We start from the raw sequence: 23,568 nt of genomic DNA, 5'->3' as shown, positions 1-23,568 counted from the left end.
TACATACACTCTTGACAGTTGTATTCTGTGGGTGTCACCGAGTAGACTGATACCCCATTTCATTGCTTCACATTCCAACATTATCTCGTCTAAATATGGCATGATTCCACCAACTGTAACCTTCTGCATCACTTTCAAAGAGGTACTTTTATTTTGAAGGCAAACCACACATTTCACTATTGTGCCAAATCCTTATTGTGGCTAGCTTCACAACACATAACCCAGTCAGGTCGAGCCTCACTAGCCAGATGAAGCTAGCTGGCTGCTTATAACGTTAGCTTTGGGCAACAGGGTTAAGTAGCTGGCTAGCTATTTATCTTCATGAACTGAAGTTCAATTTCAATAGGCGAACAACAAGTGGCTACCTAGCTAACACTTAGTCACAAGGATTCCTAAATCATTGCTAAGAATAATGAAAAGGCTGGTTGTATTGGTGCTAGCTAGGTACCAAGCTAAAGCTAGCTACCCCAGAAGTTGCGCTCGAACAAGTAATGCTTTATTACCAAAGCGGTATTGTAAGCACATCGTTCGTGGCCGGTGTTGGTATCTTTTTTGACACGCAAAAGCCCAAACGGAGTTCCATAGTATGTCGTGAAGCTAATAGCAGTGACGCTATTACTGTGTACCTCCGGTAGGGCAACATCTGAAAAATAGCGCACTTGGTAACGTTAGTGTGTACCGGTGCTCAACCAGTCGAGAAAGCCAACATCACCCATGACAGAAAACGGTTGATTGTCAATGGCAATGAATTACATTATCTTGGCATTAATGGTAGGAGAGTGTTAGAGATAAAGAGAGAGAGAGACAGAGTGAGAAGGAGAGAGACAGAGAGAGAGAAGTGGCAGCTGCTGCTAGTGTGTAATGTGTAATGGTTCAGATTACAGCTGTTCAAATGGAAAATCAACAGTGTAGACTGAATAGAACAGAACAAGTTCCATCTTAGAATAGAACCTGTTCTTCCCATTCTACCGTCTCCATAACGACCACATAGTTTAGGAAGTATGGATGGGACCTGACAGTTACATAAAGCCTTCTATTATCAGAGCAGATGATCTGCTCACACAGCATCAGCTAAAAACAGACATCACGTCATATCACCATTAGGAACTGATGTACCGATGGTCCATGTAGCAGAGTACCTTCTACGCTGACGCACACAGGAACTAAGATAGGACGTTTTGATGCATTGGTTCAAGTTATTTTCATGAGTATGGGGCAGGTGCAGCACAAAGACACACTGTTTGCCGTTTGTGTCGGACCCCAGGAAGAGAATATCTGTCGTCATAAAATTAAAAACGGACTGGTATATTTTTTTGATTTCTATGAACACCCGACAATCGATCCCATGACCCTGGCGTTGGCTAGCGTCATGCTCTTACCGACTGATCCACACAGCAGCATATTGACCTGGCTTTGGCCACATCATAGCTTTCACCAGAATGGCCTGTCTGTAGAACTAGACCTACTGCAGGCTGAAGTGAATAGATGATGTACTGCTGTACATTACACTACTGTGCTGATTGGGTATTGCTACGGTGCTATAAAGGCTGCGTTTACACAGGCAGCCCAATTGTGATATTTTTTTTCTCACTTTTGACCAATCAGATCAGCTCTTTTGACCATAATTGTGGAAAAAGATCAGAATTGGACTCCGTATGTAAACACAGCCATAGTGTGATCGTGTTATTGATTAGTGTGTACTAGGACAAGATTGAGTCCCTCTGACAGCAGTATGGCCACACAACGACTGGCGAATGCTAACAAGCAGACAGGCAGACAGCACAGTATGTAAACAGCATCAATATGACATACGCTTACAAAAAAATGCTTCTTTGGGGTTCTATATAGAACCTATTGGTTCTTTGGACAAGATTAAAGAACCATTTACTAAAAAAAGGTTATATATATATGTATAAAACCTTTTTTTAGTAAATGGTTCTTTAATCTCATGTTGGTGGCAGAACAAGGGGGAGTTCTTATAGAACGCCAGAAACAACAAAAAAACATCTATTTACATGTTGATAATGGGTGCATTTCACACTACTTTTGGATTCCAGCATGATGACGCAAAAATGGCACCATGCAGGGTACTATATGGAACCATTTTGGTTCACTGAAGAAGAACCTCTAGGGTTCTATATAGAACTTTTAGGAATTCCATATATGAAGCAAGCAATAGAAGCCTTTTTGGTTCTATAAGGAACCTTTTTTTCTAAGAGTGTAGCAACCAGAATTACGTTTATATACTGTACATCACCGAGCAACCATAATGAGTGCGTGGGTAGGCTGGCCTACTATCGCCCATCTACCCAGCCGGTAGCACAGTGTAACAGCGACAAAGAGAGAGAGAGGGGGGAGGAAAGCATCACAAAGACCCACAGTGCTTTCTGTCACATATTCAGTGCTATTGAGTGTCACTGTGTGTGTGTGTGTGCCTGCTTGCGTGCGAGCGTATGTGTGCGTGTCTGTGGTTTGGTTTTACTATCCTTGTAGGAACCAGAAGTACTCACAAGGATAGTAAAACAAGGAAAAATACTTTTTTTTAGGTTTAGTCGTTAGGTTTATGGCTAGGGTTAAAATTAGGGTTAGGGGAAGAATTAGGGTTAGTGTTAGGTTTAGGGTTTGGGGTTAGGTCAAAGGTTAGGGTTACTGTTAGGGGTTAGGGACAATAGGATTTTGAAGCAACCAGTCAGCCATATTGGTACTCCCCAGTAGGAGCAGTTCTCCATTGGAATGAATGGAATTCTACAGTATATCAATTAAATGCTAACATGTATTTAAGCATTTTTGTTGTTGTAGTGGAGACAGTAACATTATGGTAGCAGGCTAGTAGATACCCATAGACTTCCAGTCATTGTGCTATTGCTAGTTAGCGTTGGCTCATGAAACTACCTCTAATTTCCTTCATACTGGACACGGATATAAAAAAAAAAGTATCCACTACTTCATCTGACTCTGGGGAAGTAGATAAAGGGCCGCTTTGCCAAAATCCCAAAGTATCCCTTAATAAAGTATACCTTATTTTAAAAATGTTTATGTTTAGCTCACATAATATAAGGTAAAAGTATGCATTAAGGAATCTGTAATCAAATAAATGTGGCAAAAATGAAAGTAGACATTAATAAATGCATTTCTATAGCTTCCAAAATATAATTTACAACGGTGGGGGAGTACCAAGATGGAGGCATGGTGGCTTCAACACAGCGCCCCCTATCAGTCATCTAGTGCATATACAAATAAATAAATGTTTTGTCACATAAACCGGATAGGTGCAGTGAAATCATTGGTTCAAGCCCAGTGGCAGTGACCCATTGCCAATTTGACACTGATGATTATAACACGACAATGACACTACACTTACAAAAAAGTATGATGTTGATACACTTACACTGAGGTTTAGACGAACCTACTGGAAACAACAAAGAACATATAAGCAGTGTGTAGTTCTATAGTAGCAGGTCAAATCAGATAGGATGTTTTATCCTGAATTGACGATACACAATAAGGCAAGTAGCCTACACACCAAACCAGACTGTACAACAAGGCTCCAGAAAGATGACTTATCAATAATTAACATACTAATTACACACACGTACCTGGTCGCAATGCATCCCGGGGGAATGAACAAGTAGCCTACACTCACTCACTACACAGGCGGAGCAAGAGGCCGCGAGGGAGAGCAGTTGAACTTCGGGGTCAGAATTGTAACCTTTCGAAATGCCCGGGTTTATTTATGTTCCAATATTCTGGAGGAAGATGTTTCATACGTGGTACAGACAGACATACCTAAATAAATAATAGTGATTTAAATAAGGTAGAATTACTAAGTATAACATTACCCTAATAGAACCACCAAAAAAACGTGTTTATTCCCTACTAGCTATATTCCTAGACACAACCATTTTGAAACACCGACGACCCGTAGTAAACTGAGCATCCCCGCCTACCCCATCACCTATTCTTGCACATAATCTTTTATCTCCGAGCAAATGGTATATCCACAGGGTGCATCAGATTGTTTACAGACATGTTGATCTGCAACGCAACGGCGGCGTTTCTTTGACTACATGATTGTGATAAAATAAGCTATTCGTGGTGAAAAACCGTGTAATTTCGTTGCCGCTAGCTAGCTGGTTACCTAGCCACCAAGTACAGTGGCACAGTCAGTGTGTGTTATCGAGACAAGATAGGAGACATGGCTGTCTCGTATTGTTATAGGCAAGCCAGCCACAAAACATCCCCATCGCTAGAATTGACACCAAAAATGCACTCTACCTTATTTATGCGCGTCTTAGCCGGTGTTTATTTGTACATTTCTCGGTGTATCGGTCTTGTTTGTTTGTGGTTTGATTCTCGTGTTTGCATCTATTCGTCTCGTCTCTCTTCCCTCCCGGAGTCGTGCCTTGGTCGGGTGACAGCTCTCTGGGTAGGGATGGCAGCACCCCGCCCTTAGCAACCAATCAGATGCGGGTCCTCTGGATACGGAGGAAAAGGACGCTAGGGATTGGCTGATTGTCCTGTCTGTCACTGTGTGCGCACCTTGGGCTGTCTGTAGGGCACCTGCCAAGGAAAGATGCCTGGCTGGGCGCCGCAGTTGCGAACTGAAACCATACGACCGTTTGATTTACACAAAGACATGTTGTAGGTCTACACCCTACCTGTCTTCAAATGTGTAGGTAGGGTGTAGACCTACAACATTTAAAGATTGTTATTGTATTGTTTGCCTCTACGTGACCTCAAAATTCTATTGGCCCTATCCAAAAAATGCATGAGGATGGGAGAAGTGTGCAACTTCAGCCTGCGATTCGGGCCTTTCCTGCATGTAGGCATTCCTGCATCTGCAGGAACCCCTCTTTATAGACCATTTTCTGTGTTTGCAAGCATTGCCGCACGATGGCGATGCGCGCATGTTGGTGGCAGAACAAGGGGGAGTTCTTATAGAACGCCAGAAACAACAAAAAAACATATATTTACATGTTGATAATGGGTGCATTTCACACTACTTTTGGATTATAATTGGATTTCAAGGCTTGTATGAATGTCCTGCTTAATCAAATGTTTGTGTCATCATCACAAATCAACTGAATTATATATATTTTTTTTAAAACACTTCAACTTCAACCAGTAAAATGGCTCTTTGGCTAGCTTTTGTTTCAGCATTAGCATTATAGATAACAACTGCTACATCCTAAATAGTTATTTTTGCGAAGATCAACATTTGTAAAATATCATACATCTTGCAAATTTGTAACATGTATGAATTGCAATTCTTGACATATTGTAACAACTGCAATTCGTAAACATATCATAAGAATTGTAATTCGTAACATGTCATACGAAATGAATGATGGACATCCACAGATTAATACAGACCATACGAATGGTGACATATCGTACTAACTGGAGCGTCTCGGACAATTACTATGTTACGGGTAGACGTAACAGGAGGGCACTGACAGCTGTCAATGTAGCTAGCTAGCATGCTAACCTTAGCTACCTAATGTTATCTCTTGTTGCTACACTGTATTCAAAAGATTAGCCAACTGGCTAGGATATGGCTGGTTCCAGAGCTGGATTTGTCATAAACATTTAGGCAAAACTTCGCCACACATGGATAGGGAGGGATAGGAGAAACCAGTATCTTTCACTTTGACATCTATTGTGTCATCTCCAAAGTTTTGTTATGTTCAATCAACCCTCGTTAGAAATAGAAAGGATAAGACGAAGCTCCGGTACTATGGATAAGAAGAAGCTCCGGTACTATGGATAAGACGAAGCTCCGGTACTATGGATAAGAAGAAGCTCCGGTACTATGGATAAGACAAAGCTCCGGTACTATGGATAAGATGATGCTCCGGGACTATGGATAAGACGAAGCTCCGGTACTATGGATAAGACGAAGCTCTGGTACTATGGATAAGACGAATCTCTGGTACTATGGATAAGACGAAGCTCCGGTACTATGGATAAGCTGATGCTCCGGTACTATGGATAAGACGAAGCTCCGGTACTATGGATAAGACGAAGCTCCGGTACTATGGATAAGACGAAGCTCCGGTACTATGGATAAGACGAAGCTCCGGTACTATGGATAAGACGAAGCTCTGGTACTATGGATAAGAAGAAGCTCCGGTACTATGGATAAGACGAAGCTCTGGTACTATGGATAAGATGAAGCTCCGGTACTATGGATAAGACGAAGCTCCGGTAGTATGGATAAGATGAAGCTCCGGTACTATGGATAAGATGATGCTCCGGTACTATGGATAAGATGAAGCTCCGGTACTATGGATAAGATGAAGCTCCGGTACTATGGATAAGACGAAGCTCCGGTACTATGGATAAGATGAAGCTCCGGTACTATGGATAAGATGATGCTCCGGTACTATGGATAAGATGAAGCTCCGGTACTATGGATAAGATGAAGCTCCGGTACTATGGATAAGACGAAGCTCCGGTACTATGGATAAGACGAAGCTCCGGTAGTATGGATAAGATGAAGCTCCGGTACTATGGATAAGATGATGCTCCGGTACTATGGATAAGATGATGCTCCGGTACTATGGATAAGACGAAGCCCCGGTACTATGGATAAGACGAAGCTCTGGTACTATAGATAAGACGAAGCTCCGGTACTATGGATAGCCTAAAAGCCAATTTATGCTTGATTTGACAATGTGGTCAGAGGCTTCCTATGGAGGGTGTGATGCAATTTCGGGAGGCATGCAGAAGTTCTGTACAGCATGGCTGTGCGCCTCCGTATAGCTCGACATTGACATGATTGAATGACGGTAGGTGGGGGTGGGAGGTACTGTATAAACACAAATACACTTCCTTGACAACTTCCTTCACAACAGCTCTGCTCTGCTCCAGGAAGCCAAAAAAGTATGTTTTCTCTGACTTCTGCAGAGGCCGCATGGCTGTAAATGCTGGAAGACCACTACAGATGTCATATTGACCATGAAGAATCTTTAAGAGCCAATTTATGCTTGAACCGAAAATGTGTTCGGTAGGTGTGACGCAACTGCAGAACCTCCAGAGGCACGCATAGGCCAAATTGAGCTCCATACCGCACTTCTGTGCGCCTCTCAAATGTTATAACAATGCGGAGGGCTCCGTTTGCTCTGCATTGACATGATTGGTTGACGGTAGGTGGGGGCGGGAGTTCTTGTATGAACACACATTCACTTCCTTGACAACTTCCTTGACAACAGCTCTGCTCAACAGCTCTGTGCTGCTCGAGAGCGCAAGAAGTAGGAATGACGCTGACTTTAGCAGATGCTGTATCGCCCTAAATGCTGCAGGGCCAATGTAGCCTTTCGGAATGACCATGCACCGCCTTTAACTATTGAACGGTTTGGACTAGAGATGCGTTTTTTTCTACATTGTAATGAACACGGTGCAACCTCTGGTAGGCTGCTAGCAGGAGATTCGGCTGCGTTGCGAAGTCAGCCCATGGCCATGCCATGGTTCTCTTGAAAATAAAAGGAGAGCCGCAAACTCTAGGTCCATGAGCTCAGATGCAATAATTTAATAACCTAATAATCAACGTTTCAACAGACAAGCTGCATCAGGGTATAATTAAGCTATAAGGCACGAATGGGTGTGGTATATGGCCAATATACCACGGCTAAGGGCTGTTCTTATCACGACGCAACGCGGAGTGCCTAGATACAGCCTTTAGCCGTGGTATATTGGCCGTAAACCACAAACCCCAAGGTGCCTTATTGTTATTATTAACTGGTTACCAACGTAATTAGAGCAGTACAAATACATGTTTTGTCAAACCTGTGGTATATGGTCTGATATACCACAGCTTTCAGCCAATCAGCATTCAGTGCACAAACCACCCAGTTTATAATTACCAACACTGCAGGTCACTAGTTTATACATGTCTGTAATCATGGCTGGGTCTGGCTTGATTTTTTAATTTTTTATTTAACCTTTCTTTAGTTAACTTTCTAGGAAAGTCACTTAACAAATTCTTATTTACAATTGTGGCCTACACCGGGCAAACCTGGACGACGCTGGGCCAATTGTGCACTGCCCTAAGGGACTCCCAATCACAGCCGGTTGTGCTTTTTTGTTTTTGCATTGGACCTTTATTTAACTAGGCAAGTCAGTGAAGAACAAATTGTTATTTACAATGACGGCCTACCGGGGAACAGTGGGGTCAGCTGCCTTGTTCGGGGGCAGAACGACAGATTTTTACCTTGTCAGTTCAGGGATTCAATCCGGCAACCTTTCGGTTACTGGCCCAACTCTCTAACCACTAGGCTATCTACCGCCCCTACACTCTAACCACTAGGCTATCTACCACCCCTACACTCTAACCACTAGGCTATCTACCATCCCTACACTCTAACCACTAGGCTATCTACCATCCCTACACTCTAACCACTAGGCTACCTACCATCCCTACACTCTAACCACTAGGCTACCTACCATCCCTACACTCTAACCACTAGGCTACCTACCATCCCTACACTCTAACCTCTAGGCTACCTACCATCCCTACACTCTAACCACTAGGCTACCTACCATCCCAAAACTCTAACCACTAGGCTATCTACCATCCCTACACTCTAACCACTAGGCTACCTACCATCCCTACACTCTAACCACTAGGCTACCTACCATCCCTACACTCTAACCACTAGGCTATCTACCATCCCTACACTCTAACCACTAGGCTACCTACCATCCCTACACTCTAACCACTAGGCTACCTACCATCCCTACACTCTAACCACTAGGCTACCTACCATCCCTACACTCTAACCACTAGGCTACCTACCATCCCTACACTCTAACCACTAGGCTACCTACCGTCCCTACACTCTAACCACTAGGCTACCTGCCATCCCTACACTCTAACCACTAGGCTACCTACCGTCCCTACACTCTAACCACTAGGCTACCTGTCTCTAACCACTAGGCTATCTACCGCCCCTACACTCTAACCACTAGGCTACCTTCCATCCCTACACTCTAACCACTAGGCTACCTGCCATCCCTACACTCTAACCACTAGGCTACCTACCGTCCCTACACTCTAACCACTAGGCTACCTGCCATCCCTACACTCTAACCACTAGGCTACCTACCGTCCCTACACTCTAACCACTAGGCTACCTGTCTCTAACCACTAGGCTACCTACCATCCCTACACTCTAACCACTAGGCTACCTACCATCCCTACACTCTAACCACTAGGCTACCTACCATCCCTACACTCTAACCACTAGGCTACCTACCATCCCTACACTCTAACCACTAGGCTACCTACCATCCCTACACTCTAACCACTAGGCTACCTACCGTCCCTACACTCTAACCACTAGGCTACCTGCCATCCCTACACTCTAACCACTAGGCTACCTACCGTCCTTACACTCTAACCACTAGGCTACCTGTCTCTAACCACTAGGCTATCTACCGCCCCTACACTCTAACCACTAGGCTACCTTCCATCCCTACACTCTAACCACTAGGCTACCTGCCATCCCTACACTCTAACCACTAGGCTACCTACCGTCCCTACACTCTAACCACTAGGCTACCTGCCATCCCTACACTCTAACCACTAGGCTACCTACCGTCCCTACACTCTAACCACTAGGCTACCTGTCTCTAACCACTAGGCTATCTACCGCCCCTACACTCTAACCACTAGGCTACCTACCATCCCTACACTCTAACCACTAGGCTACCTACCATCCCTACACTCTAACCACTAGGCTACCTACCATCCCTACACTCTAACCACTAGGCTACCTACCGTCCCTACACTCTAACCACTAGGCTACCTGCCATCCCTACACTCTAACCACTAGGCTACCTACCATCCCTACACTCTAACCACTAGGCTATCTACCGCCCCTACACTCTAACCACTAGGCTACCTTCCATCCCTACACTCTAACCACTAGGCTACCTGCCATCCCTACACTCTAACCACTAGGCTACCTACCGTCCCTACACTCTAACCACTAGGCTACCTGCCATCCCTACACTCTAACCACTAGGCTACCTACCGTCCCTACACTCTAACCACTAGGCTACCTGTCTCTAACCACTAGGCTATCTACCGCCCCTACACTCTAACCACTAGGCTACCTACCATCCCTACACTCTAACCACTAGGCTACCTACCATCCCTACACTCTAACCACTAGGCTACCTACCATCCCTACACTCTAACCACTAGGCTACCTACCATCCCTACACTCTAACCACTAGGCTACCTACCATCCCTACACTCTAACCACTAGGCTACCTACCATCCCTACACTCTAACCACTAGGCTACCTACCATCCCTACACTCTAACCACTAGGCTACCTACCGTCCCTACACTCTAACCACTAGGCTACCTGCCATCCCTACACTCTAACCACTAGGCTACCTACCATCCCTACACTCTAACCACTAGGCTACCTACCATCCCTACACTCTAACCACTAGGCTACCTACCGTCCCTACACTCTAACCACTAGGCTACCTGTCTCTAACCACTAGGCTACCTACCTCTAACCACTAGGCTACCTACCGCCTTGATTCAAACCAGGGTGTGTGTAGTAACGTCTCTAACACTGAGATGCAGTGCCTTAGACCTCTGCGCCACTCGGGAGCCCTTGGTTAATTTACATATATAAACAAAACATATAAAAAACATGAATGGATAGCATATGATCTTAGATACAATGTGGCTACATAAGCCTACAAACATTTACAATGAATAGAAAAATGACAATAATCACAAGAATGGCTTCAGATCAAAGTCTACATTGAGACCGAAGGGAGCGAGGGTCTTTAAATTAAAGCTCCAGGCAGCCTCTCGTTTTAATAATAAATTGTCGAGGTCACCCCCCTCTCCTAGGGAGGGTGACGTGTTCCATGCCGATATAACGTAGGGACGAAATCGAGGGGTTTGCTACCAAAAACTGGGCCGCAACTGGGTTCTTTGAGCAGCTAATGGTGCTACGATGCTCCGAAATTCATACATTCACGCTTCGTTTTACCCACATCATTTTTTTACCACAAGGATAAGTTATAAGATAAATTACTGCCTTAGTGGAGCACGTAATAACACCTTTGATTGGAAAATGTTTCCCTGTTTGGAGGTGTTTGAAGGATCTACATTTGTAAGTGCCATTGCATTGAGCGCATCCATTACACTTGTAGTTTCCCTCCGGAAGAGGCGCAAATAGACATTGTGCAGTGGTATTTTGGGGTTGTAAAATTAAGAGTTTAAATCATGTTCTCCCGGGGGAAATGAAATGACAGGCTACTTTGCTCCTGATGCACGCCACATATGATATGTTACAACATCCTGGCTTGCATCAGACACAAAACGAAACACCAACACAAATGTAACAACAGCAGAAAATATATATAAACTCAAAATATATATATATATATAAACGCAACATGCAACAATTTCAACTATTTTATGGAGTTACAATTCATATTAGGAAATCAGCCAATTGAAATACATGCATTAGGCCCTAATCTATGGATTTCAAATGACTGGGCAGGGGTGCAGCCATGGGTGGGCCTAGAAGGGCACAGGCCCACCCACTTGGGACCCAGGCCCAGCCACTGGGGAGCCAGACCCAGCCAATCAGAATTTGTTTTTCTCCAGAAAAGGGCTTAATTACAGACAGAAATACTCCCCAGTTTCATCAGTTGTCTGGGTGGCTGGTCTCAGACGATCCCGCAGGTGAAGAAGCCGGATGTGGAGTTCCTGAGCTGGCGTGGTTACACGTGGTCTACGGTTGTGAGGCCGGTTGGACTTACTGCCAAATTCTCTAAAACGTTGTTGGAGGCGGCTTAAGGTAGAGAAATTAACATTCAAGTCTCTTGCAACAGCTCTGATGGACATTCTTTCAGTCAGCATGCCAATTGTGCACTTCCTCAAAATTGAGAAATCTGTGGCATTGTGTTGTGTGACAAAACTGCACATTTAAGAGTGACCTGTTATTATACCTTATTATCACCTGCGTAATGATGACGCTGTTTAATCAGCTTCTTGATATGCCATACCTGTCAGGTGGATGGATTATCTTGACAAAGGCAAAATGCTCACTATTTTTTAAATGTAACTAGGCAAGTCAGTTAAAAGCATGACGTAATGCGGACTGAGTGGATACAGCCGTTAGGTGTGGTATATTGGCCATAATATAACGCAAACTCCAGGGGTGTCATTGCTATTATAAACTGGTTACCAACGTAATTACAACAGTAAAAAGTTATGTTTTGTCATACCTGTGGTATATTGTCTGATATACCACAGCTTTCAGCCAATCAGAATTCAGGGCTCGAACCAGGTTTATAATTAAGTAATAAGACACCCGAGGAGGTGTGACCTATGGACAATATACCACGGCTAAGGGCTGTTTTTATGCAGGACGCAACATGGAATTCCTGGACACATCTCTTAGCCGTGATATATTGGCCATATACCACAAACCTTCGAGGTGCCTTATTACTATTATAAACTGGTTACCAACATAATTAGAGCAGTAAAATAAATGTTTTGTAATACCCGTGGTATAAGGTCTGATATAGAATGGCTGTCAGCCAATCAGCATTCAGGGCTCGTACCACCCAGTTTATAATTGTAATTATTTTTACTGCTCTAATTACGTTGGTTACCAGTTTATAATAGCAATAAGGCACCTCGGGGGATGGTGGTACATGGCCAATATACCAAATCAAATCAAATCATCAAATCAAATTTATTTATATAGCCCTTCGTACATCAGCTGATATCTCAAAGTGCTGTACAGAAACCCAGCCTAAAACCCCAAACAGCAAGCAATGCAGGTGTAGAAGCACGGTGGCTAGGAAAAACTCCCTAGAAAGGCCAAAACCTAGGAAGAAACCTAGAGAGGAACCAGGCTATGTGGGGTGGCCAGTCCTCTTCTGGCTGTGCCGGGTGGAGATTATAACAGAACATGGCCAAGATGTTCAAATGTTCATAAATGACCAGCATGGTCGAATAATATTAAGGCAGAACAGTTGAAACTGGAGCAGCAGCACAGCCAGGTGGACTGGGGACAGCAAGGAGTCATCATGTCAGGTATTCCTGGGGCATGGTCCTAGGGCTCAGGTCCTCCGAGAGAGAGAAAGAAAGAGAGAATTAGAGAGAGCATATGTGGGATGGCCAGTCCTCTTCTGGCTGTGCCGGGTGGAGATTATAACAGAACATGGCCAAGATGTTCAAATGTTCATAAATGACCAGCATGGTTGAATAATATTAAGGCAGAACAGTTGAAACTGGAGCAGCAGCACAGCCAGGTGGACTGGGGACAGCAAGGAGTCATCATGTCAGGTAGTCCTGGGGCATGGTCCTAGGGCTCAGGTCCTCCGAGAGAGAGAAAGAGAGAAGGAGAGAATTAGAGAACGCACACCTAGATTCACACAGGACACCAAATAGGACAGGAGAAGTACTCCAGATATAACAAACTGACCCTAGCCCCCCGACACATAAACTACTACTGCAGCATAAATACTGGAGGCTGAGACAGGAGGGGTCAGGAGACACTGTGGCCCATTCCGAGGACACCCCCGGACAGGGCCAAACAGGAAGGATATAACCCCACCCACTTTGCCAAAGCATAGCCCCCACACCACGGCTAAGGGCTGTGTCCTAGCACGCTGCGTTGTGTCGTTCATAAGAACAGCCCTTAGCCGTGGTATATTGGCCATATACCACACCCCCTCAGGCATTATTGCTTAATTATACACTGGGTGGTTTGAGCTCTGAATGCTGATTGGCTGACAGCCGTAGTATATCAGACCGTATATCACGGCCAATATGATGGCCAACAGAGGCAAATGCATAATTCTTCACATTTAGCCTAATGTCAGTTTCGTTGAGGACTTTTACGCATAAAAATAACCACTCGAAGGAGTTCAGTAACTTCCATTTCAAGTTCCCACTCCAGCAGCACCCGAGTCACAAAAACTGAGCATGCATAACTCACTGCTTGATAACATTTTGTTCAAGTAGTCAACATTACAATGCAGTTTAAACCACCTCCAAGCGAATTTATGTCATGCGCTGTACTGCGCCCAACGTCGTTTTCCAGTGCTTTGTCTCCATTATTTCTTGATGTGCATCAGTTCTAGCATATTAATATGTTTTAAGGAAAATGGGTTGTAAAATAGGGGTCTCCATAATGACAATCTAAACAACCTACCTACAACTGGTAAAAAAGTTGTCACAACATGCACATATGATGCTCTCTCTCTCTCTATTCAATTCAAGGGGCAGTATTGGCATGGGAAACATGTGTTAACATTGCCGAAGCAAGTGAGGTAGATAATATACATCACTCTCTCTCTCTCTCTCTCTCTCTCTCTCTCTATTCAATTCAAGGGGATTTATTGGCATGGGAAACATGTGTTAACATTGCCGAAGCAAGTGAGGTAGATAATATACATCACTCTCTCTCTCTCTCTCTCTCTCTCTCTCTCTCAATTCAATTCAATTCAAGGGGATTTATTGGCATGGGAAACATGTGTTAACATTGCCGAAGCAAGTGAGGTAGATAATATACATCACTCTCTCTCTCTCTCTCTCTCTCTCTCTCTCTCAATTCAATTCAATTCAAGGGGATTTATTGGCATGGGAAACATGTGTTAACATTGCCGAAGCAAGTGAGGTAGATAATATACATCACTCTCTCTCTCTCTCTCAATTCAATTCAATTCAAGGGGCAGTATTGGCATGGGAAACGTGTTAACATTGCCGAAGCAAGTGAGGTAGATAATATACATCACTCTCTCTCTCTCTCTCATTTCAAATGTCATATTATATATATACAGTGTTGTAACGATGTACAAATGGTTAATGTACAAAAGGGAAAATAAATAAGCACAAATATGGGTTGTATTTACAATGGTGTTTTTTCTTCACTGGTTGACCTTTTCTTGTGGCAACAGGTCACAAGAAAACCTCTCTCTCACGTGACTCAGCCAGTAGCTGTACTACTCTCTCAACACAGAACACACACACACACACACTCCTCCGGCCCTCCCCACCACTCACTCAGCAACAGCCTGCCTCCTCAATTGCCTGACAGTCAGCAGCAGGTCACAGTGAAATGTATATATTTTTAAGAGAAATCCCATGGCGACCACGTTGCAACTTACAAATAGCCCAAAAACCCACGAAAAATACATTTTCACCCGCGACATCGTTTTCAAAGTAGCCTAATTTTGCAGGAAAACTGCAGACATGGCAACACTGCTAACAAAGAGGAAGAATTTAGCCGGTGTTTCTGATGAATTAACAATGCCATGCTGGTGGGTGGTAACATGCAAACAAAACCCAGCCCTGAAAAGAAATGGAGACTGAAAAGTATTATCATATCATAGAGGAAACATTGGCAAAGAACATATCATTAGGCACCACTTCGGATTTCCCATTTCAACACCAATTATATCAACCTTTAACTAAAACGGGGATGTTTTTTTTCTTAAATCGTTGTGCAACATCATGGGTAAGGTCTTTCACCTGAAAAATTGCATTTCCGCTCTTGTGGGTGTAACAATAGACAAAGAAAAGAGCGAAACAATAATTAAGAAATATTTAATTTAATTTATTTTACCTTTATTTAACTAGGCAAGTCAGTTAAGAACAAATTCTTATTTTCAATGAAGGCCTAGGAACAGTGGGTTAACTGCCTGTTCAATATGGACTGAGGAGGTGTGGTATATGGCCAATATACCACAGCTAAGGGCTGTTCTTGTGCACACGCAACAGGAGTGCCTGGATACAGCCCTTAGCCTTGGTATATTGGCCGTAAACCACAAACCCTCGATGTGCCTTATTGTTATTATAAACTGGTTACCAGTGTAATTAGAGCAGTAACAATAAATGTTTTGTTATACCTGTGGTATACGGTCTGATATAACATGGTTGTCAGCCAATCAGCATTCAGAGCTCGAACCACCCAGTTTATACTTATTATTATTATATTATGGCAAAATGGGTAGAATAGCAGGAAATTAGCTGTATTAAATGTGTTATAAAACTGCTAAATGTTCTCTCTGTCCCATGGCTAAATGAATTGCACGTGCACCTTCATATTTAAAAAATAATAATAAACAAAATATATATAAATATATATATAGAGAGATATATTCAGTAAGTCATTACAGTAATAGCCTTCGAGCCCGGGGTCGTTACATTATTCAACCCGTGGATGCGTTCCCTGCGTGGCTCCATAGAGGGCGCTGTGTCCCTCTGAGTGGTTTCTGGCCCACGGCTGCTGTCGGAGCAAATTGGCGCCATTTTGAAGATAGGAGGGGGGAAGAGAGCTGCAAGAGACAGAGAGAGAGAGAGGATACAATTCATTGCAATTCATTAAAAAAAACAAGGTAGGAACGATCACAAGCAAACGTTATTCGTGTGGAATTGGGAGTATATTTCGTGGTCGTTGATTTTTGTTTGTTTTTGTTTGGAGGTATATTTGTCTGGATCTGTCCAGTTAAAAGTGGGACAAATCCGACGGAGCTGTCCGTGTTCCCTGCCCGTATCGGGGCTAGCTAGCGGTGTCCGCCTTGCCGCTGTTCTTACACTGGGGGTTAGAGAATGGGGGCAAGTTTAGCTACCAGTATTTATTATTTTTTATTGTAAATGTATCACTAGCAACGGGGTTGTAGATGGCTATGAAATGAATATGTGCACGGTTGATTTAACGTTCTCAACAAAATACAATTGATAGTAGCAAATGCAGGATTTGCGTGTTATTCAATACTATTTTGTATTGCTAGTTAACTAGCTACAGTACACTAACATGCAATTCAGTCAACTAGTGGCCTTGGCGTACAACTGTGCCATAACAATACGCACAAGCCAGCCGTTCACCCGTATGAATGCGACTGCATGTAGCTAGCTAATGTAGCTAGTTAGCCAGAATGGCTAACTACATATGGCATACCTCGTGTCCATGTTGAAAATATTAGCTACTGCTCATGCTGCTCATTTTTTGTGTGTGTGTGTGAATTAGCTAGCGTTAACTAGTTAGCGTAGGATATTTTCGATTTTGTACGGTGGCTGAAGTTGGATAAGGGAAGTGAATTGTGTACTGTAACGCTAGCCTGGGTTTGCTAGCTAGCGAGCTAAAGGTAAAAGTCGAATGGCATGATTTGATTCGGAACCGATAATTTAGACTTTCCCCCCCGTGTTGGTTAGCTAGTAGGATGTGTCAATGAGGTAAGTCTTTGCCAAATGGCCAATGTTTCCAACCATCCTTTTATGAACACATAAAATATTGTCATATTTAGTTGTCCCCTTCCCCCCCCCCTACATACATCTTGCATTGCTTTGTCAACAACACAGTTCTCTCTGTCTGTTAACTTCGTGCTGTATTGATCGAACTACCGCACATGATTGCACAACCATTACGTTTCTCCCACATGCTTGTCATAAAAACCCCTTGAAAAATGTGCAAATGGATGAATTGGCTTTTGACTCAAGGTCTCTAGTTATCTTAAAAGGTCCATTGCAAGCCGTTTTTTTTAATCTCGATATCAAATCATTTCTGGGTAACCATTAGGTATCTAACTGTGATTGTTTTCCATCCAAATGAAATGTAAAAAAAATGGCTTCTTAGCAAAGAGCAATTTCTCAAGTAAGAATTTATCTAGGACTGTCTGGGAGTGGTCTGGGTGGAGAGGGGAAACTGAAAAGTCGCTGTTATTGGCAGAGAGGTTTGGAACTGTTTCTTATTGGTGTATTAAAGATGCATTGTAAAAATAAAAAATAAAATCATTTCAGACAGTAGTTTTGAAGGTGGTGCTCGAAAGCCTAATGTGGTCCTCGCTTTTTGTGTACTACATCATCCATTTTTGTATACATTTTTTGTGTACTACATCATCCATTTTTGTATACGTTTTTTGTGTACTACATCATCCATTTTTGTATACGTTTTTTGTGTACTACATCATCCATTTTTTGTATACGTTTTTTGTGTACTACATCATCCATTTTTGTATACGTTTTTTGTGTACTACATCATCCATTTTTGTATGCGTTTTTTGTGTACTACATCATCCATTTTTGTATACGTGTTTTGTGTACTACATCATCCATTTTTGTATACGTTTTTTGTGTACTACATCATCCATTTTTGTATACGTTTTTTGTGTACTACATCATCCATTTTCATATACGTTTTTTGTGTACTACATCATCCATTTTCATATGTTTTTTGCAACTCATTTTTTGCTATTTGTATAATATGGTATGAATCCAAATCGTTCTCTCTCTCTTATTTATATTATATATATATATATATATTACAAAATTATTGTGCTTAAAATCCTGGAGTGAATCTCACTAATTTGCCCAGCCCAGAACAAGTTTAAAAATCAAGGCTGTCTTTTCAAACAGCTCTTTATACTAAAAAAAAGTAAATTATCATTTTCACAATTGTACAATATTATTGTTACCTCTGTGTACAGGAAAATCTCATTTTTGACAGCATTGGACCTTTAATAAGAAATGCACACCTTCACCTAGCTATTAAACATATTGCCTAGTCAGACCATTACTCTGTTCCTGTGTGGCATACAGAAGATTTGACCAAGTTTAACTTGTCGACACTTCCTCAGATTGTTTTAATAGTCACCTGTACAGGGTTGCAGGTGTGATTACAGTGAAAATCTTAGGCCCTGAGCTCCAACATGCAGGATGAAATAAAATAATGAAAATGGTTAGAAAACAAACGATATAAACAGCACTATATAAATAACAACTTTGGCATTGATTAATAAGTAAGTGTCCATTGGGGTGGAGGCAGAGTAAAACAATCTGTTGAGGGGGGGTGACCATGGGGGGAGCAGCAGCATGACTGTTGAGAGGGGGGGGTGACCGTTGAGTGAAAACATGTAATATATATTTTTTTATATATGCATGCATATAATAACACTTATTTGTTCATCGCTGCCACAGTTGTTGTAATGTATATAGTGCTGTTTTTGTTTTATATATATTTGTTTTTCACTCAATGGTCATTTCTCCCACCCCCTCATTCTTTACTCTGCCTCCACCCCAATATATACACTACTGTTTACAAGTTTGAGTTCACTTAGAAATGTCCTTGTTTTTAAAGGGAAAAACACATTTTTTGTCCATTTAAAATAACATCAAATTGATCACAAGTACAGTGGAGACATTGTTAATGTTGTAAATGACTATTGTAGCTGGAAACGGCTGATTTTTAATGGAATATCTACATAGGCGTACAGAGGCCCATTATCAGCAAACATCACTCCTGTGTTCCAATGGCGCATTGTGTTAGCTAATCCAAGTTTATGATTTTAAAAGGCTAATGGATCATTAGAATGTTATGTTAGCACAGCCGAAAACTCTTGTGCGGATTTAAAGAAGCAATAAAACTGGCCTAGTTAGACTAGTTGAGTATCTGGAGCATCAGCATTTGTGGGTTTGATTACAGGCTCAAAATTGCCAGAAACAAATAACTTTCTTCTGAAAATTGTCAGTTTATTCTTGTTCTGAGAAAGGAAGGCAATTTGAAGCTGTTAAGAGCTGTTTGGACCTAAACTTGCCGCTCTGGTACCACTTGCCATGCGGTAGCAGAAAGAACTATGACTTGAGTGACTGGAGTCATTTTTTGGTGGGGGGGGCTTCCCCTGACACTGCCAGTCTTTACATTTTTGCCAAGATGCTCCTGTACTGCCAGCGTCAGAGTGATTTTGAAGTGGGGAGAACAGGGCAAGGCTTGGGTGGCTCGGGTCCCATGATAATCTTCTTGTCCGTCCAAGTGTTGGTGTTGGTGTTGTAGGTGTCCTGTAGGGCAGGCAGTGTGCACCAGTTATGTATTAGAATCCCAATGTTCACAGCTAGTCTTACCGGGGTCCGACAACATAGCGAAAAAGACATTACAGACAAATCCTTTACAATTTTACATACCTTTTAAAAACATTAACATGTAGTGTGTGTGCCTCTATCTGTTACACGTACATGACAAGTAGGTCACAGAGAGGCGTTGTTCCGTGAGGTTTTGCTTTGTTTTTTGAAACCAGGTTTGCTGTTAAATTGCGATTATATAAGATGGAAGGGAGTTCCATATATGGCTCTGTATAATGCTGTATGTTTCTTGAATTTGTTCTTGACCTGGGGGCTGTGAAAAGACCCCTGGTGGGGTAAGTGTGTGGGGACTGAAAAGACCCCTGGTGGGGTAAGTGTGTGGGGACTGAAAAGACCCCTGGTGGGGTAAGTGTGTGGGGACCGAAAAGACCCCTGGTGGGGTAAGTGTGTGGGGACTGAAAAGACCCCTGGTGGGGTAAGTGTGTGGGGACTGAAAAGACCCCTGGTGGAGTAAGTGTGTGGGGGCTGTGAAAAGACCCCTGGGGGGGTAAGTGTGTGGGGGCTGTGAAAAGACCCCTGGGGGGGTAAGTGTGTGGGGGCTGTGAAAAGACCCCTGGGGGGGTAAGTGTGTGGGGGCTGTGAAAAGACCCCTGGGGGGGTAAGTGTGTGCGTGTCAGTTAGGCCTGGGCGGTTTAAGGGGGGGGGGGGGGGGGTGTACTGGTTTGTACCTATACTTTACCTTCTGTACCTGTAATTTATTGATTTCTATGTTAAATGTATTAATTTACAAATTTGTGTCATTCCGGCAGTGGCAACGAATGACAATAATCTCATTTTGGAATGAAAGGCACCCCTACCAACCAGGTGGGAAAAACGATGCGTGATGAAACAAACACACGTTGGAAACAAACACTGAGAAATCAGTTAGGGGTGGAAAAATACGATGGAGGATGCAAGTAATGGAGTTTTCAAAAAATGCTCAGCCAATTCCCGCAGCAAGTGAGGAATTTGTGGATTAAAAAGGTGCACTGTCGGTAGTGTGGACATGGTTTGGTTTTAAGACAACAGACACAGAACAAACAAAAAAACGTTATTTGTAAGTGGGCAGTGGCTGTAAAAGGGGGAAACATGAGTAACCTCCTATAGCCACCTAAAAAGCTGCCATGTGATTGAATATGGTGAAAGTACGAAGAAGCGCAAAACTCCAACATCCACCCCAGTGCCAGGCCTAAAACGACATCAAGTTTGAACTAAAATACTGGTTGCTAGGTCCTCGCCTAGCGAGTTTTTCCTAGCCACCGTGTTTTTACACCTGCATTACTTGCTGTTTGGGGTTTTAGGCTGGGTTTCTGTACAGCACTTTGTGACATCAGCTGATGTACGAAGGGCTTTATAAATACATTTGATTTGATTGGTTGCGTCATTTCAAAGTGGATCCCGTACGAGAAGAAAAGCAAAAGATGGCAGGACATTACGGATTCAAAAACGTTGGATCCCCGGTATGTACTGCCTAGCCGAAAATACTTTTGCGGGACAGTCTTACCAAATGAGTACACTGAATGCCATGAAAGAGTGAAGAGGGAGATTGAAAACATGATCCACGTTGCCAGCATAACGGACCTATGGTCAAGCCCAACATCCGAGCCTTACATTAGCCTAACTGTCCATTTTATAACCGATGCCTGGGAGCTGAAGCCTGGGAGCTGAAGAGAAGATGTTTGCAAACAGCTTTTTCCCCCCGGAGGACCATACAGGAGAATAGCTTGCCCATGGGCCGAGGGGATGCCCTAGAATTATGGGGACTGAAAGAAGAACAACTTGCGTGTGTTTTACAACTGACAACGGGTCTAACATGGTCATGGAGCTGAACAGCTGGACAAGACTGCAATGTTTTAGTCACCGTCTTCATCTGGCCATCGGTAAGTTTAAATAGTTGCCAAAATATTTTTTTTTGCAAATATGCAGCTACTGTTATAAACTATCAGGATGTTAGTTAAATTAATGTTTCATCAATAACTATCTAGCCTAGCATTGCTGGCCAATTGTTGGATTCAAAACTGGAGTGTTCATCACATGAATTGAAATATATTTATTTTACTGTATATAATGTATGTAGATCAATCCATTAGATCACAGTTACTCTAATGAAACTAATGGAAACGGTTAAATCAAATTTCATGTCATATTTGTGTGTTTATTTATTATCTAGTTGTTTACTTTTTGGTTCTCGTTTCTATTCTGTCATTTAAATATAAGGAGAAAAAAAAGCTGAGTTAATATTGTCAATTGTTTTGTTGGTATTTTTACAGAGAGAAGTGTTAAAGATCCCAGGATTGACCAGTTGCTATGGCCTATGAAAACTGCACACGCCGATGAACTTGACTTGCCTGACCACTCACTTGTTATTGAAACTCCATCTTCTGATGTGAGCCCCACCTGGTTGATCTAGAGTGCTTGAACAGGAGAAGGCTGTAACTCAGGTCCTGGCTGCAGACAAGAAAATCAGGCACCTTGTGACTACATGGCAGGACATACAAGTCCTTGAGTCAATCAACAAAGCCCAGGTTCCCCTGCAGGAGTTCACTGACGCCTTGTCCGGGAGAAGGTTATGTAAGTGACTCCTACCTGAAAACCCGCTGAACTCCAGCTGTTCAACGTTACTGTTTTGACTCTGGAAGATGACTCACCCCTAACCAAGGACAACAAGAGAGGACCATCCTCTACCCCAATCCTACCACAGATGACCTGTTGGATGTAGCGTCCTTCCCACACCCACGCTTTAAAACCACATGCAATCAAGAGCAACAGGGTGGCCTACATAAAGACAAAGAGTAGCAGAGCTTCATTAGACTGCTGACAGAGCAGCTGCCATTCATCGCAGATACAGATGAATCACAGGAGCAGAAGCACCAGACCCAGTGGAACCAAAGAAGATTGAGAAGACGCTTGGAAGCTAAAATTAATATATATATATATATATATATATATATATATATATATATATATATATTTTTAAAAGGACAAACACCAGCAGCTTCCCTGTCTGACAAAGGTGGCATTTGAAGCTGAGCTGAATAAGCTACCTGCAGACTGTTGATGTTGACAGGTGAGGCAGTTCCCCTGGAGTGGTGGAGGGTCCATGAAGAGCACCTTCCTAAGGTGAGCAAACTGGCCAACAAACACCTGTGCATTCCTGCCACTAGTTCACCTTCCGAAAGGGTCTTCGGCACTGGTGGCAATGTAGTGACATGCCACAGAGATGCACTTAAGACAGATACAGTAGATAGGCTTGTTTTCCTTTCCCATGACCTGTGAAACCAATATGATTGTTGGTTCTATACCAGGAGTTAACAACCTAGTTAAATGATAGTGTGACATTTTTGTAATTCATACGCCCAATTTGAAGCTGTTATCTTTCCCCGTTTTACTTGAATGTTTACATTATTTAGTTGGAATTCCTGGAAGTTATTCTGTTTGGTAGCGTTCAACAGCCTTCGCAATTTGCGCATCATGTGTAATAGTTATTTGTAATGTTATTTATTTTTCGGGGTGGTACCATAACATGCCACCGCGCAGTACTGAAGCCATGGACCGTGGATGGGCTTGTTTTCCTTCACCATAACTGGCACACTGTGAATATATTCAGTTTTCTTTTCTTTCTTGCAACGTTATTTATTAGTGTTCCTGTGTTTTAGTAAAAGTTTAACCAACAGCACT

The 23,568-nt window shown here is 42.8% G+C and overlaps 1 protein-coding gene across 2 annotated transcripts in view; it reads left to right on the top strand.

Annotated features, from left to right (window-relative positions):
• pds5b (PDS5 cohesin associated factor B) overlaps nt 1-23,568 on the top strand; it is a 130,450-nt gene that overhangs the window by 20,960 nt on the left and 85,922 nt on the right. Inside the window, exon 1 of one of the 2 annotated variants that reach the window (XM_036968175.2) lies at nt 16,169-16,394. The exons of the other annotated variant lie outside the window; for it this stretch is intronic. The gene's annotated coding sequence lies outside the window, so the exon portion shown is untranslated. Of the gene's footprint in view, nt 1-16,168; nt 16,395-23,568 lie in introns of those variants that run through there. 2 annotated transcript variants of the gene reach the window in all.

The sequence above is a fragment of the Oncorhynchus mykiss genome, chromosome 29 (assembly GCF_057628025.1).
Source record: "Oncorhynchus mykiss isolate SJ-2025 chromosome 29, ASM5762802v1, whole genome shotgun sequence".
Lineage (NCBI taxonomy): Eukaryota > Metazoa > Chordata > Actinopteri > Salmoniformes > Salmonidae > Oncorhynchus > Oncorhynchus mykiss.
The sequence above is the reverse complement of the archived record's forward strand: the minus strand, read 5'-3'. Positions and strand labels throughout refer to the sequence as shown.